At 40.3% G+C, this 16,616-nt stretch overlaps 2 long non-coding RNA genes across 2 annotated transcripts in view; both read right to left on the minus strand.

The window, feature by feature from the left end:
* Nucleotides 1–4,499: 4,499 nt before the first annotated feature.
* LOC106892727 lies at nucleotides 4,500–14,232 on the minus strand. Its single transcript, XR_001412931.1, has 5 exons — nucleotides 14,099–14,232; nucleotides 11,039–11,156; nucleotides 9,869–10,019; nucleotides 7,947–8,202; nucleotides 4,500–4,908 (listed from the first exon to the last, which is right to left on the minus strand). It is a non-coding gene; the product is annotated as an uncharacterized LOC106892727 (long non-coding RNA).
* An 860-nt stretch (nucleotides 14,233–15,092) lies between these two features.
* Nucleotides 15,093–16,616, minus strand: part of LOC106892728 — a 43,657-nt gene continuing 42,133 nt past the window's right edge. The window contains exon 3 of the long non-coding RNA XR_001412932.1: nucleotides 15,093–15,214. This is a non-coding gene — a long non-coding RNA (uncharacterized LOC106892728). The remainder of the gene's footprint in view (nucleotides 15,215–16,616) is intronic.

The raw sequence follows: 16,616 nt of genomic DNA on the forward strand, positions 1-16,616 counted from the left end.
CTTTTCATACAGAATCCTCATCATCTAAACAATAAGATAGTTCAGGAAGTGTTGTGCATTGTGATCTGCTATTTTCTGCCTCTTCTGAAAGTCAAGAAAACACTGAAAAACAGTTTGCGTGCCCTTGGGATATGATTTCACTGCTCTTGTCTAAAAACATTATCAAATGTGTAGTTTTGGGAAAGGCACTCTAGCATGTAAACGTGTTTTAGCTTCTTTTCAGCTCTTGTTCTTCTAAGCAATAATCTATAAAATGAAGTACCGTTATGGAAGTTGAAATGGAAAGGCTTCCCTTTACTAAAGAATGAAATCCATGCAAGTAAAATTTAACCTGTAAAAATGATTCCTATACTTAAAAAAAAAAATAATCCATACCTGGGGAAATTACAAATGTTGATTTATATAATAAGTTGTGTCAAATGAATTACAGCTACAGTGTGTCTGATGAGACACATTAACCAGACTATAATGATGTCCATATTAAATGAGGATAGGGACAAACAGAAATTTTGGCAAGTTTGCTTAGTGATTTGCATCCGAACAGGTACTGGTAGGAGCTGTGTTCTTTGAGCTATTTGGACACGGTTACCTGATTCACCGCTCACTGCGGGTGACCAGGACCTGCTGGTGGGTGTGACATCATTTTGGTTTGTAGCTTTTACTCTTCTACAAAGCATCGGGCTGTTGAGGAGTGTTTTGCATCTGGCAGCTTGAAGTCAGTGGGGTTTGAAGCAGATATTTTTATGGCTTGAGTGTCTTGATGCGACTGAGAAGCAGGACTTGCCTTCTCCCATCCAATGTCTCCACCTTCTCAAAAGCTGGTCTGTGTATGAAGCAAGTAAATAATCAGCTGTGCTGTTGAGAGCCCATGGGACAGAGGGGGAGATGCAGGGTGCAGCTGCAAAACCCAGTCTAGCTGCTGTCCCAGTTGCCTCGTGGGACAGGACTGGTCTTGTGTATCGGCACAGGGCTGTGTGCCTTGAGGAAAGCTAGGTAGGAAGAGGGTATGATTGGAAATTGGCTTGAGAATGAGACAAAGGTGGAACACGGTGACTTTCAAAGCTGCTGGGCCACAGCAGGAGAAAAATCTGAAGACTAATCATAATTACCTTCTCATTAGAGAAAGGTGACCAGTTCTGTTCACCAAATTGTGCAGATGAGTACCCCAGTTATGGTGCTACTGGAGAAAAGGAGAACATGTAGTTTTTTGGGAAGTCAGAGGCAGCTGCAGTATTTGAATCACAAATGTCCCATTGGGTCATTCTTCAATGCCCACGGTGGAGGATGCCCAGACACTAGACACCAAGCAGCGTGATCCCACCAGGACCTGTCTAGTGGAAAATGGTGCCACACAGGTTCACTCACCTCCAGAGTGGTGGCTGAGCAGGGGTGCTGAGGATCTCGTTTGCGGGTTTTTGTATTTAAAGTGGTACTTTTCTATTTGGGTGCCTGTTGAAGCTACCTGAGAGTGCGTTAGAAACTCTGAAAATGTTTACATTACAACCTTGTGATCTCAAAATTTGACATAAATTTCCTTCTAACTAAACTAGTTTTATATATTAGGGATACTAGGGAAGCACGGAGATAAAAAATGTATGATGACCATTTATTTTTTCCTTAACTCCTCTTGTATTCCCTTATTTATAAAAAAATGAACAAAAACTTAGTGTAATTTATTTTTATGTTATGATAATCATTATGTGACTTTTCCATTGAGTTGGCCTAGTTTTCTACTCATGTAGTGAAAAGACAGATTAAGTATTGGCACTAGAACTTCCAAGCAGGCTCTGGAAATACAGCCATCCAGCTGGCTCTGCCTCAGTCCTACAAATGAAAAGATGCCTCAATCTCAAGTCTAAGGAGCCGGGCGCCTGCTGCACGTAAGGCATTTTTTGTACCTGCAGCCCTGCCTATGCAGATGAACAAATTTTCCTTTCTGGCAGCAACAGGGTTAATCTGACAAGATAAAGGACTTCTGTCATGGAAAATTCAAGGGACTTCCTGGAGTAATCCTGGGTCCGCATGTTCTGCAGTTCTGAGAACTCTAAATTCAACTAGAAAATAGTTAGAATATTTAATACCTGGAAAGATGCAAGCAGTATAGGTTTAAAAAACCCCATATATACCTGTACATCCTCATTTGCAGGATACTTCTGATGAGTAAATTGTTAAAATGATTATCTATATCATGTATATTTGTGATTGCTTGTAGGTTTTTGAAACAGCAATCTAACACCAGAAATGTAGCAGCTTTTGTTATATTAAAAAAAAAAAAGGAATTAATTATGGCTTTTTGTTTAGTGGGAACAGTTTAAGACTTGTAAAGAATCTATTTTCTTACACTTTCAAACAAAAGAGGGCGTATCAGGTTTCCTGTAAAAAGAAATTCATGTAGGAAAGCTCTGAGCTCTTGGGTGACTTAAATTCTTTTGGTTTTGATTAAAATCAAAACACATCACCTTAATTTGACCTCGTATGAATTTTATGGAACTTTTAAAATCAGTTTAATTTTGATATGTTGGTTTGGACCAAAATCAAAATGTTTTGCTCTCAACAACGTCAAACGGGATGCTTTTAATGTTTCTCTTGTGTTTCCAAAACGAAATGTCTTTGGAATAGCTTAAATAGAAAGATTGATGAAAATGTTTTCCATATGAAAAACAAAGTTGGCAAATCTTTAAACCAGTTCTCTCCAAAAAGAAGGTTTTAGTCTTAAACTGTTGTTCAGCGTGTTTTTTAAGGTCATATCTAAATCCACAGGCATCGTGGTTTAACCACAGCCAGGACCATGGAGCTGCTCGCTCCCCCTTCCTCCCCCCAGAGGGGTGGGGAGAAGAGGAAGAAAAGGAGGGGAAAGGGAGAAAAAAGAAACCAAACCTGGTGGATTGAGACAAAGACAGTTTAATAACAGAAATAATAGTAAAATAATAATAATGACACAAGTCACTGTCTCCGCCCGGTGATATTGGCAGTGTCCCCAGCAGTGTCACAGATCCCCCTCCCAACACCATTTAAATACTGAGCCTGACATCTATGATGCAGGATATTCCATTGGCCCTTCCATTGCTCTGTTTATATTCCTTCTCAGCTTCTATGGAAAGCTGAAAAGAGTCCTTGAAAAGCACAAACATACTTAGCAACAACTAACTAATATGCATTGCTGACATTCTTTCCATGGCAATCACTAGAAAGAAAATTTAACTCTTTCCAGCTGAAACCAGAACAATGGGGAACAAAAACCTAACGTGGAGTTCAGGGATTCAGACTCAACAAAACAGTTCTGCAGCACAACTAAAATGTGTGCACTTTAAAGAGTGAGAGTGCATTTTCAAGGCTCTTTATCATCTAGGCAAAAATTAATTTTGCATCTTTGCATACGAGGCCATCTACAGGCCAGCAAGATTCAGGTTGGTAGTGACGGCAGCGTGATGTCCAGGAATGGGAGGTGAGCATCTCCATACCCTCTCTACCCTGCCTGCTCCCCTCCCTGAAACCCACCTAATCTACCACTCTGGGGGAAGGCTGTAGTAGGCTTTCATTCCAGTGATAACAATATGAGTTGCTGGCATAAGCCCATCCGCAGCATGCGTTCCACTCGGTGGGTATCACAGAGTCATTGAGGATGGAAGGAACTGCTGGAGATCATCTAGTCCGCCTGCTCCCCTCCCTGAAACCCACCTAAATCCACTCTCTGGGGGAAGGCTGTAGTAGGCTTTCATTCCAGTGATAACAATATGAGTTGCTGGCATAAGCCCATCCGCAGCATGCGTTCCACTCGGTGGGTATCACAGAGTCATTGAGGATGGAAGGAACTGCTGGAGATCATCTAGTCCAACCACTCCTGGCTTAAGCAGAGTGAAGTAGAGGGGGCTGCCCAGGACCATGTCTGTGGGTTTTTCAACCACTCCTGGCTTAAGCAGGGTCAAGTAGAAGGGGCTGCCCAGGACCATGTCTGTGGGTTTTGAATACTCCATGGATAGAGACTCCACAATGTCTCTGGCAACATGTGATAAAATCATAGAATTATAGAGTGGCTTGGGTCGGAAGAGACCTTTAGAGGTCATCTAGTTCCAACCCTCCTGCAATGAGCAGAGATATCTTCAACTAGACCAGGCTGTTCAGAGCCTCATCCAAGCTGACCTTGAAAGTTTCCAGGGATGGGGCATCTACCACCTCTCTGGGCAACCTGGGCCAGTGTTTCACCACCCTCAGTGTAAAAAATTTCTTCCTTGTATCTAGTCTCAAACTTCCTTTTTTTAGTTTAAAATCTTACCCCTCATCCTGTTGCTACAGGCCCTATTAAAAAGTTTGTCCCCATCTTCCTTACAGGCCTTAAAAAGTTTGTCCTCATCTTTCTTACAGGCCCTCTTTAAGTACTGAAAGGCTGCAATAAGGTCTCCCTGGAGCCTTCTCTTCTCCAGGCTGAACAACCCCACCTCTCTCAGCCTGTCCTCACAGGAGAGGTACTCCAGCCCTTTGAGCATTTTTTTGGCCTCCTCTGGACCTGCTCCATGTCTGTCTTGTTCTGAGAAACACTGTTCCAGTGCTTGACTCCCTCAAGGTAAAAAAAGTGTTTTTCTGTTTTTCAGTTTGTGCGCATTGCCCCTTATCCAAGCACCAAGCACCACTAAGAAGAGTCTGGCTCCATCATCTTTGCACCCTCCTATTGGGTATTTATTTACATTAATAAGATCCCCCCTAACCCTTCTCTTCTCCAGGATAACCAGTCCCAGCTCTCTCAGCCTCTCCTTGTACTACAGATGCTCCAGTACCTTTATTATCTGCTGGACTCTGTCCAGAAGGTCCATGTCTGTCTTCTGTTGGGGCACCCAGGACTGCAGACAGCACTCCAGCCGTTGGCCTCGCCAGCGCTGAGCAGAGATGAAGAGTCACCTTCCTCCACATGGCCTGAAAATTATAACAACATAGAAGGCTGGTTAAAGGTAGGTTGTGCAAGGGCTGAGGACAGAAGCCCACACAGTTCTGATGAATTTCATATTCTTATAGCAGATGCCCTTCCTCTCAAACAACAGATCTATTTGGTTGTGCTGACAAAAAATATATAGTTTCTTCCTCCCTTCTTGGACTTCTGGTGTGCCCACATTTCTCTGACCAAAGGGAAATAACTTTTATAACCAAGATAACGGTCCTCTTTCAGGAGACTCCCCGAGCTTCCACCAGAGGACAGATGACTTCTGCCAAAGGATGCTGGATACAGCCACCCTGCAAAATTGACTGTCGCCAAAAAAAACCCAGGAAGGTTTGAGCCCAGCAGTGCAGCAGTGTCAGCTGTGCTCCCCAAGGCAGTGCAGCTGCCTCAGCACACCATGGAGCCTGCCCCTGCGGAGCCACCGGTCAGTCCAGGGTGAGTCATCTCCACTGAAATCAAATTCTATGTCTGTAAAGCAACAGCTTTCCTTAAGAGGTCATTTTCTTATTTAGAGGAATTAATTATCTTCTCTAGGGCAATTATTTTTAAACAGATTCAGACTTAAGGCGATGATTCTGTTAGTCCCATCAAAATATCTCTTACAAAGTTAATACCTCTTGCAAGTTTCAAACAAACAACCCTGCCCCCAGAAATCACCCCCCCCAATTAATCACACAGTCTGGGTGACACTCAAAATGGGGCATTGACAGGTATCGGTGCACAAAGAGCCAGTGCCCTGACATCAAATCGTCACTTAAATTGTCACAGCCAGCTCAAATATCAAGTTTAACCTCAAATTAGTGCCCATACACTTTTAAAGGTGTTTAAAGCTAAGTATTTTCCTTATTTTTTAAAATTTTAGAACAGAGATAAAATATTGCAATTTACAACGCTTGGCTCTAGAATTAAAATTACAGTTTGAGCTCCTGCCTGCCCACCTGTATTTCCCTTCTTTTCCCTAGAAGCTAAAGCCTGGCTTGAACCAAACTGATTCTCAGATATATTTTAATTTATATTTTAAGTTTAATTTATATTTTAAAATATACGGATCCATGGCTAAACATGTCCTAAAGGTTGTTCTGAAGGTATTTGTAGGTACAGAAACAAAATCCAGTCTGAATGTTTTCAATGTTGGTGAAAGTTTGAGATCAGTGTTGGATCTGAAGTATGATTTCAAATGTAGTTCAGATATTTGTAGGTACAGAAGCAAAATCCAGTCTGAACGTTTTCAATATTGGTGAAAGTTTGAGATCAGTGTTGGATCTGAACTATGATTTGAAATGTAGTTCAGTCCATCGATGTATAGAATTAGCTTGTGTGAGATTTTGGTCTGAACTACATGTTCCAGTTTATGAATTCAACTTTTTCCAGCATCTAAGACTAAATTTGTGGTTTATTCCCAGCAGTACTGAGGTCAACTCACAGACTTGCACCAAAAACCTCATAAAATGTTACGGTTTATTGTGAGGACTTTTTCTTAAATTCAAACCATATTGTTTTCAGGTGAGTTTTGCTTTGGGATTTGGATTTGTTTGGAACCAAAACTAGAACAAGAAATTCAGGCAGAAGGTATTGGAGAAACCTGCTCCTCCTGTGAGGACAGTAGCTCAAAAAAAAAAAAAAAAAAAAAGGACAAACTGTACATAAATACCCTTTTAAGTGTGAAGTTTATCCTGTAGAAAAAGAACAATGAACTGCAAATTTAATAAGTTGCATCCAGAATACTCTTCAAATTGTATTTGTTATTATATTATGATAATTCTATCTTATAGATATTAAATTATATTATTACTATTTGCTATAATCCACAGAATTTTGCCACAAAGAGGGAAGCCCCAAAACGTAGAATGACATCATTAAAGAATTAAATACAATTTTGAGGGTTTTCCAACTGAAAACCAGTTTAAAGAATACTGAAATTAAGTAGGGAGGCTCGCTTTTCTGTGGCAGAATGAGCTGGGAGATGGTACCTCACTGGTAAGACAAAGTCAGAGATGTTCTTCTGTGGCTGACAGGGGACAACAGACAGCACTAGAAGACTTTGTAGCTGCCAGAATAAGCTCATACCCTTGCACCCGAGGCTTGTAACATTGATCTTTGTGCAGTACTTTGCACTCACTCCGTTCCACCTACAAAATCACCGTGGCTGATGCACAAGGCTAATTAAGTTGTGGGTTTATTTCCTGCCCTTTTCACTGTCTCTGTTTTTTTTTTTTTTTTTCCCCAGTACAGCTCTGCCTGCTTAATTTGAGCTGTTCCTGATGTGGGAACACAAGGAGGGTTTTTATTCTAAACTCTGGATCTTTATACAGTCATTGAAAACTTTATAAGAGGAACACGTTAGTCCCAATAATTTATCCTAATTTAGTCACTGTACTGTTACAATTATGATAATCAAGTTGAAAATTTAAACTTGTGATTAATTATTAGTGATCCACAGTGTTAATGGTAAAAGTTATCATTAATATAATAAACTTATTTTCTTTTAGTTGTCAAGATCCCATCAGTTATCAACTTCTAAGAGAATATTTTTGAAACAGTGAAATTTTAAGACATGGGCAAAGTTACAAAACCAAGAGCAGCAGACTGTCTAAGGCAGGGTTCAACCCTGAACCTGTCAAAGTTGTCAATAGTGACTTTCCAGAACACATCAGAAGAAACTGCCTGTCCTTATTAACTCCCAGCACTTAGCTTTGCTATAAGACTTCCCAAACTCATCTTTTTACCCCAAGTAGCAGCTCATGTGACTGTATACTTGATGAGACATGTCTAATCTGGCCAGGGAAGTGGACACAGCTGGATCACCCCTAAATGCCCTTGCCAAAGTGGTCAGTGGTTGAGCCCAGGCAATTCACCCCAAAGCCTGTGACCGGGGCTGGGAGGGCTCAGCCAAGCTGTTTGTAGCAGAACTTTTCACCAGCTCAGGAAGTGTTCCCCAGTCAGGCTAGAGGCAGCGTGGTTCTTTAGTAAAAAATGATATTGATAAATACAAGATGAGAAGATAAACTGACGTTACCTGAGGTGAGGTTGGACAGAAACCGAAGTTAGTGCAGGATATTGAATAAATGCCAGAGCAGGAGCAGGGTCAGGCTCCCCCAGAGCAGTTCTGCAGCAGCATCATGTACACAACCACCATCTCCAGGCAAAGAGTTCCTGAGTTCAGGGGCCATGACTGTAACCATCTCCTTTTCCCATGTGCTTGGCTGTTTGTTTCTCGGTTGGTTTGTGGGTTTTTTTTTTTTCCCAGTGACTAAGCATCTAATTTGAATCAACTGTGGGAGAAGAGAGGATTGAAGGTAAAGTAGTGCTTTTTATTATTCAGGTTGTCATTAATTGCTCTTTTCAGTTCACAACATTTAAATGAAATATTCACGCAATTGGGCCAGTTGTAATTCAATCAGAAACCCATCCAACTACCCTGAGGAATCCCATCAGGGCTCCTTACGCAGCAAGAAAGAATTTTAATTAGAAATTTGAAATAAGCTTTCCTTCAGTTTTGCCAGGAACAAAATGGGCTGGTGCTTAGTGCCTCCATATGGGGAATTAAAGCCTTTGCAAAAAAAAAAAATAAAAATCAGCATTTAAAGAAACATCTAGAATTTAAGATTTTGATAAATTAATCTATCTTTGCACTTTCTGGTAAGTTCTGATGAAAAATATGAATGTTTTGCAAACACATTTCTAGGTGCAACGTACACTACCATTTCTACTGAGTATCTGTAGTTTTAAAAGGTTTATCTTATATTTAAAAATGATTTTTAGTTGCACACAAAGCTATATTTGAAGATGCAGCTAATAAAAAATAGGAGATAGAGAGCCGCTTGAATGAAAATGAATATTTAGGCATTTTACATGGTATTATGAGAGGTATTTTGAACTGTTAGAAGACTTCCAGTAAGCAGCTTGCTCCGACCCCAGGGCAAGAGGTGCAGCAACAGAATCAATTCCCACCGTTCCCAAACCATGATTCTCAAACCAGACACTAATTTTGAAATCTATGTTTCAACTCTAATAAAATGGGGGAGAATGGCAGGGGGAAGTTACTTGATCCTGCATTAAGTTGCTATAGATTAAGTCAATCAGGCTTTCTACTCTTTAATAACTTTGACAGCTGGAAACTCCCTGAAGGAAACCAGTTCTGATGCTTGTGCTGCATTTGGCATCTGGCTGACCCTGGTACAGCAGCATCTTGCGTCCCACAACGCAGCCCCAGCAACGCAGCCAGAGGTGGCAGGTAAAGAGCAAGGAGTGAAGTTTGGGTTTTGAGGATTGGTTTAGGGTTTTTTTGTTTGTTTTCATGTTTGGCAGGTAGTTTTTCTATTTTTGCTTGTTTGGTGGGGTTTATGGTTTTAGGGTTGGGTGTTTTGGTTTTTTGTTGTTGTTGTTTGGGGATTTTTTTAGTTTGGGTATTTATTGGTCTTTCTTACTTAACTGTTTAAACAGAACTTGGAGGGAAATGAAATGGCCACTTCACCTTAGACTGCTTTCCCTTTGGCCTCCTGACCTTTATGTTCCTTAAAAACTCCTTTCAAAGAATACAGAGAATTCCCTCACCCTAAAATATAATGGCTTAAAGTTACCAGCTCACTTTGTCATGTTTTTCCTAACTTTGCTACCTGCTTTGTGCCTGTATCATTTGCATTTAATTAGAGTGACAAGCAGAGTACAATCTTATTCTGGAGACTTCTCCAAGCCCTTTGCTGTTCAGTTTGTCAGTGAGATACTGGACCTGCACCTCACTGTTTGAATCTCCAAAGCAGACAGTTGCTCCAGACCCTCCAGAAGGGCAGGTGGGAAAGAAAAATACAGAATTGTAGGCAGGATCCCTAACTTACCTGCAGTGTCAGTGGCCCCATTGACTAGACTTACACTATCAGTTAAAGATTTATGCTATTTGTAGACTGTCCTAATAAGAAATACCAGATGTCATTGACTTACCTCTAAGACAGATGTCTTTCTCTGTGCTCCAAAATGACGTGTATGAAACCAAGCTTCCACTTGGAATGTTTTTCTTCTGCTGTTCGGGGTCGCTGGAGCTCAGCTACGGATGAGTCCGATTGGGATGAGTCTGATCATATTCAGGGTGAGTCTAAAGATACAACAAAAAAAGGCAATTCTGTCATTTGGTTCAGCATAAGTAAGGGCTTAATCATAACTTTTTCTGGTGTGTTTTTGGCATGGGTTCCCCCTCCCTCCTCCTCCACACATCGTAAGGCTTGTGGCACATGGGCCTCAAGCACACTCACTTAAAGGAAAGTCAGGGGCAAGGTTTTGCATTAACGCATGAGTTCCAGTATTTAAGGCATTCAGCTTGTTTTCATGTTTAGAAAGAGGACTTTTCTAGCATAGCTAGATAATTAATTGAGCAGTGTGTTACATAAAACATGGGGTTTTTTTCTGACTAGAACAGTTGTCATTTCACAAAGATCTTGGTTTTGCATGGAAACAAAATCAGCTCATGTTGTCATTTCACAAAGATCATGCAGCTTGGTTTTGCATGGAAACAAAATCAGCTCAAAAACAGTTAATTTCTTGACAGAGGAAATTAATGTATTTGTATGGCAACTGCATCTATTGACAGAATAAATTTTCCTTCAGGGCCATCTCACTGATTTTTACAACCAGTTTCACATTTGATTCAAGTTCTTTGGAGCATGTTATCTGAGATATTTCATAGAAATGACTGCAAAATGTTTAGCAAGTTACACTTGGAAATCAGTACGTTTAGTTCTCCCGTTTCAAAAGACTTAAGATCATGTTTAAACTGTAGTTAAATTATAACATTCTTTATAGCACTCCGAACTACATAAGGTGTCCCAGTTCAATATGTGGAGCAGAAGATCAGGTCGTAATCACTATTATACTCCAAAGGTTGGGTTAAAGTAACAAGAGCAAAGCGATTTCAATGAAAAGGGGAAAGTTTACTTAAAGAAAAGCTCTGAATCTAAAGAGAGTTCAGACATCATAATCTCAAGGGGATTTCCTTAAAAATTCTTAAGGAAATAATGAAGAGAAGAACAAAGGTATGAGGGTTTAAGGAAATCTACTGATATTTAGCATTCAGTAGAAGAAAAGAAGTGCCAGTCATGGAAGTAGAAGTTCTCCTACCTGTTCTCCCTTGGCCAGGACCCTCTTCTGCTGGTTTCTCTACCAAGGGCTCTCTGGGTTGCGTAGAATGGGAACTACCACAGTCTGCCATCATAACTGCCAGTCCCTGTCAATTACACTGGGGATTTAAGGCATAAAATAATTCTTACAAAAGTTGTCTGAGGGAACTAAATACTTAGCTAAAACAATGACAACTCGCATGTAACTAAAACTAGAGGTTTAGTCTTCTTTTTCCCTTAACCTTTATCTACAGCACAAAGTGGTAACGCACACAATGCTATAGTTACAAACACTGTAGTTTCCATGGGTATTGAATCAATTCGATCTCCATCCTCAGACATTGATTCCTATAAAAGGGATAGATTCAGTATTTAGCATATATGAAGCTACAGGATATAACTACAGAAAAGGTAAACATTACTGCCACTTTTGGATCACTGCTTATCTTCGGATAATATGATGGGACAAGTACTTTATATGCAGAGAAAATGTCATTTAAAATCTCTGTCAACGTACTAATTCTGGACTGGACAGTAGTTGCAGTAGCAAAAATCCATTTTAGGCTGTATACGAAACATTTTCTCTTGTCTGCTTAAGAAGACTTAACCAGAGAGTAGGTTGTCTGTTGTACTTTCCTCAATATACATAAAGTAATAACAGTGATATGCCTTGAGATTATCATACAGGGGGTTTTTTTGACAGCTGAGAGCAGCTGCATCATAAACAAAGCCAGCGCAGAAGCACATTGTGTGTTCCCTGGAGAAACTAATCTCTTCTGCTGCTTCCCAGTGCTCAGCTTACCCAGCATGTCTCAAGCCATGTTTAATTACCCTTTCTACCTCTCATTGAGCCCAAAGAGGCATTATTATATCAGACAAAACACGCATCCTATTTCTGTGTTGGTCGGGTATCGCTTCTTCCATTTCCCTTCCATCTGAGCTTTTACCAAAGCTGTTCCTTCAGCTGGAGCTCACTTGACTCAGTTTTGCACGTGAATGCACATTTCCAGCTCACTGAAGTGGTTTCTGCTGCTTTATTATAACTTATGGGATACATTTACTATTTAGGATTCCATTATTTTCCCGCTACTTTGTCTTTTATATGATTTTGGTTTTTTTTTTTTCCCCTGTTGCTGGTTTGGAGACATCATAGGCATAAAAAATTGATCTTATCCTTTTCTCTTTGAATTACGCTATTGAAGTGTGACGTATATGGATGTACACAAACAACAGCATTTATGAAGCAGAAAACATGTTGAGTAGATCTCCAAGTCAAGCTAAAAAATGAAAAGTATTTCTTTTTTCTGGCTATATTCTAGTTGCTAAACTTACCCATCTTTGAAAGAACGGCTGTACTGGATTTCAAAGATATTAATTTGATGACTAGCTGATGTAAAAGGATAGAGCAAGAGTAGGATAAGTGGGTTTTGGGCATTCAAACCACCAAAGCTACCAAATCTCCTGCTTCTGTACAAGCCTGCAGTTATGTCCTATGGCTGAAATACAGGAGAGAACACCTCTCTGCACATCAACTGCTTTGAATCATTCTGGCACTTGGCGTGGGTCACTTTTCATCACTGTGAATTCAGAGTGGGCAAATTGAAATATCTCCTATTAAATGTCTCGCATACAAAGCTCTGTCATCATCATTGAAAAGGAATGGGTATTCTTTTCCTTTTGAATTCCAGAAATACCCTTTTTTAGCCGTAGTTGGGAGAAAACCCAGCAAGGAGGATCAAGAAGAGACTGGAATTAAACTAATTTTATGATTTCCAAGAGTCACTGGCCCTGTAAAGACTCTGCTCCGAGTTACTACCAGGAGGCAGATCCATAACAGATAATAAAAGCAACAGATCTCCCACACTGAAATATCTCCTATTTTCTCTGTAGCCAACATTTTCTGAAAAATTAGAAGGAAGTGAGCCTGCATGTGATGAAATTTTCAGGCTGTGAGCCTCCCTTTCCTAAAGCCAGTCCAGCACCTCCCAAAAGATGGAAGAAGACTCCTTGAAAAGACCAGAAGGTAAGAGTTTCATTTAACTGTAAGAGATCTCCAAAGGGCTGGAAGCAAGGACGAAAGATTCAGCATGAAGTATATTAAGCTGCATCTCCCATATCTAGTTTATGATTTTGGAGACAGCTGTTCTAGATTTTTGTGAAGTCTCAATGGATTGTGATACTGAATCATGAATTACTGTAACAATGACATTTGATGCCATGTGCACCAGGAGACTTCTTGATCTTGGACAAAATTAGCTTTAATTAAGATTCCTACATACAAAGTCGCCTCGTGCAACTTCAGCTTCTTAATCTAGATGTCTGGTCTATGCTACGTCCTGTAGCCTCCCCTGAATTCAGGGAGAGGCAGACACCTGCAGGGCTGGGGCACCTGCATCAGGAAGGTTATCGATTAACTCTGTACAGTCTGGAATCCCCTGTACTTACACAGGGTGCACAGCTGTGGGCCAGAGACCCAGAGCACCAGATGCTTATCTGGGTTAAGTTGGTATCAAAGATGAACACATAGAAATATACTATCCCTACCACCCCCAAAAAAATGTTCAAGAAAAGGTAAATATGGTTATTGTTTCCTAGCAATTTTTTTACTACAGCATCCCTACCGCCCCCCCAAAAAATGTTCAAGAAAAGGTAAATATGGTTATTGTTTCCTAGCAATTTTTTTACTACAGTCTGATAAGTACACAGTGTTTCTGGAGTGTTAGAATGGTTTGATACAAGGACAGGGAAGATCGTGCAAGCTGGTTCCTTATGCGTGACAGCTTTAGCTCAGCAGTTATTCACAGCTTTTTTCTTCTTAAATCATAACTTCCTGTACTCTTTGGTAGGCAGAACAGCAACATTAAGATTTTCATTTTGTGAATTACTGTACTGACTAGTCCTGTGGATTGTCTTTCTGTTCTTTCACTCCTATTTGGAAATGGACTTTCCTTAAAATACTTTCTCAGAGACAGTAACTCTATCTTGCCAGGCATGGAAGAGTGTGAAAAGTTCACTGACTGGTGAAATTTTAGAAAATTCTGTAAAGGTGTTTTTCACTTACCTTAACAGTTCAAGGAATATCTTGAAGTGATATAGTTGATGAGAATGAAACTGTTGATGGATATCTCCAGAGACAGCTGTTCTTCAATCCACAGTGGATTTCAACAAGGATGGTACCAGCCAATGTCTTGAATAACCCCTTGAAAGGAAGAGAAATCCAGACAAAGGTAAGCAGGCTGTTTCCTGGATGGATACAACCCCCCACACAGGCCCAAAGTGCTTAAAGACTTCTTGATCTTGGACAAAATTAGCTTTAATTAAGATTCCTACATACAAAGTCGCCTCGTGCAACTTCAGCTTCTTAATCTAGATGTCTGGTCTATGCTACGTCCTGTAGCCTCCCCTGAATTCAGGGAGAGGCAGACACCTGCAGGGCTGGGGCACCTGCATCAGGAAGGTTATCGATTAACTCTGTACAGTCTGGAATCCCCTGTACTTACACAGGGTGCACAGCTGGGGGCCAGAGACCCAGAGCACCAGATGCTTATCTGGGTTAAGTTGGTATCAAAGATGAACACATAGAAATATACCATCCCTACCGCCCCCCCAAAAAATGTTCAAGAAAAGGTAAATATGGTTATTGTTTCCTAGCAATTTTTTTACTACAGTCTGATAAGTACACAGTGTTTCTGGAGTGTTAGAATGGTTTGATACAAGGACAGGGAAGATCGTGCAAGCTGGTTCCTTATGCGTGACAGCTTTAGCTCAGCAGTTATTCACAGCTTTTTTCTTCTTAAATCATAACTTCCTGTACTCTTTGGTAGGCAGAACAGCAACATTAAGATTTTCATTTTGTGAATTACTGTATTGACCAGTCCTGTGGATTGCCTTTCTGTTCTTTCAGTCCTATTTGGAAATGAACTTTCCTTAAAATACTGTCTCAGAGACAGTAACTCTATCTTGCCAGACATGGAAGAGTATGAAAAGTTCATTGACTGGTGAAATTTTAGAAAATTCTGTAAAGGTGCTTTTCACTTACCTTAATAGTTCAAGGAATATCTTGAAGTGATTTAGTTGATGAGAATGAAACTGTTGATGGATATCTCCAGAGACAGCTGTTCTTCAATCCACAGTTGATTTCAACAAGGATGGTACCAGCCAATGTCTTGAATAACCCCTTGAAAGGAAGAGAAATCCAGACAAAGGTAAGCAGGCTGTTTCCTGGATGGATACAACCCCCCACACAGGCCCAAAGTGCTTAAAATAGCATGACACACAAAAGTTATTAAAGGCAAGGAAGTCAAGGCCCTTGCTTGTTCTGGTAGTTCCTACACAGAACCAAACTAGGAAAACTTAAGGGGATAGAGATGTGAACTACATATCTGCTTTCTAAACTTTCAAAACCAATCAGTTCTTTCCTCAGTGCAGAGGGCTGCCCCTTCAATTGTCATCAGGTTATTTTTTAACACAACAAACATAGCATTAAAGCAAGGTAAGGAGTCCTGCGTTTACTGGGTGCCATAGGACTATGAACTACTCACAAAGGCTTGTCCTTTCCCTACACACATGTATTCTCTGTGCCGTTTCCCTCTGCAGCACAACGGGCTCTCTGTGGCTGTGGAGAAGCAAGTTCTAGAAGAGTTTTCACTGGGGGAAAAGTGGAGGTTGTTTTAAACATAAGATTTTAATTTGCTTTGGCTTATTAATTTTTGTCATGCAATCCCTCCTGATAGCTATACGTAATAACAGGAGCTGTATTGGTTTTGTTCTTGACTTCTGAATAGATTATACAGACAACACTTTTTGATTCAAACACCCAAGTAAAGATCTTGTCTTGGCCCTCTACTTTCTGGTGTCCTAAACGTCTTAATAACAAGTGACAAAAAACATGGCCAGGAGAAAAGGCTTATGGACTATCAGACAGTACAATGTCTAAAGCAAATACAGTGTATTAGGGTTTGTTTCCCTAAACTCAGGCATAAATAGGGCACGAAAAATTACAGCAATTCTTTTCCTGCTACTGTGCTTTCTCCTCTGTCCTCTGAAACTGTGAACGGGCCTGTTTGATTACAGTTCAACAAGCATGAACTGTCTTTATTTTTTGAGTTTAGGGCTACTAGGTGTGTAACAAAAAAAAAAAAAAAAAAGATGTTTTCAGGAATTCCATTGTTCTAATTGCCAAGAATATTATCTTATTAACTGAACTTCGATTTATTTAAACATTACTTCCAACTGGAGTAGCCTGGAACTAAGTCCCTGGGGTTTTGTGTTTCCAGTTACTGACTGTTAGTGCTGCTCATTACCCAGTGAGGTACGGGCACTCCAGAGCAGATCCACACATCCCTCCCTCCTGTAGCAGTCAATAAATACAGTAGTACGCAGGGAAAGTTGGGAAAGACAATGCTGAAACAGAAAGCTCGTAAAAGAAAAAAATAGAGAGAGGCATCATGACATAGAAAAGAGAAAGAAACATGCAAGATACAAACCCCTCACTTTGGGTGAGATTTGCACACATTAAAAGAAAAAAAAATAGAGAGAGCCATCATGACATAGAAAAGAGAGAGAAACGTGCAAGATAC

This window comes from Calidris pugnax, unplaced genomic scaffold (assembly GCF_001431845.1).
Source record: "Calidris pugnax isolate Ruff unplaced genomic scaffold, ASM143184v1 scaffold68, whole genome shotgun sequence".
In the NCBI taxonomy this organism is placed as follows: domain Eukaryota; kingdom Metazoa; phylum Chordata; class Aves; order Charadriiformes; family Scolopacidae; genus Calidris; species Calidris pugnax.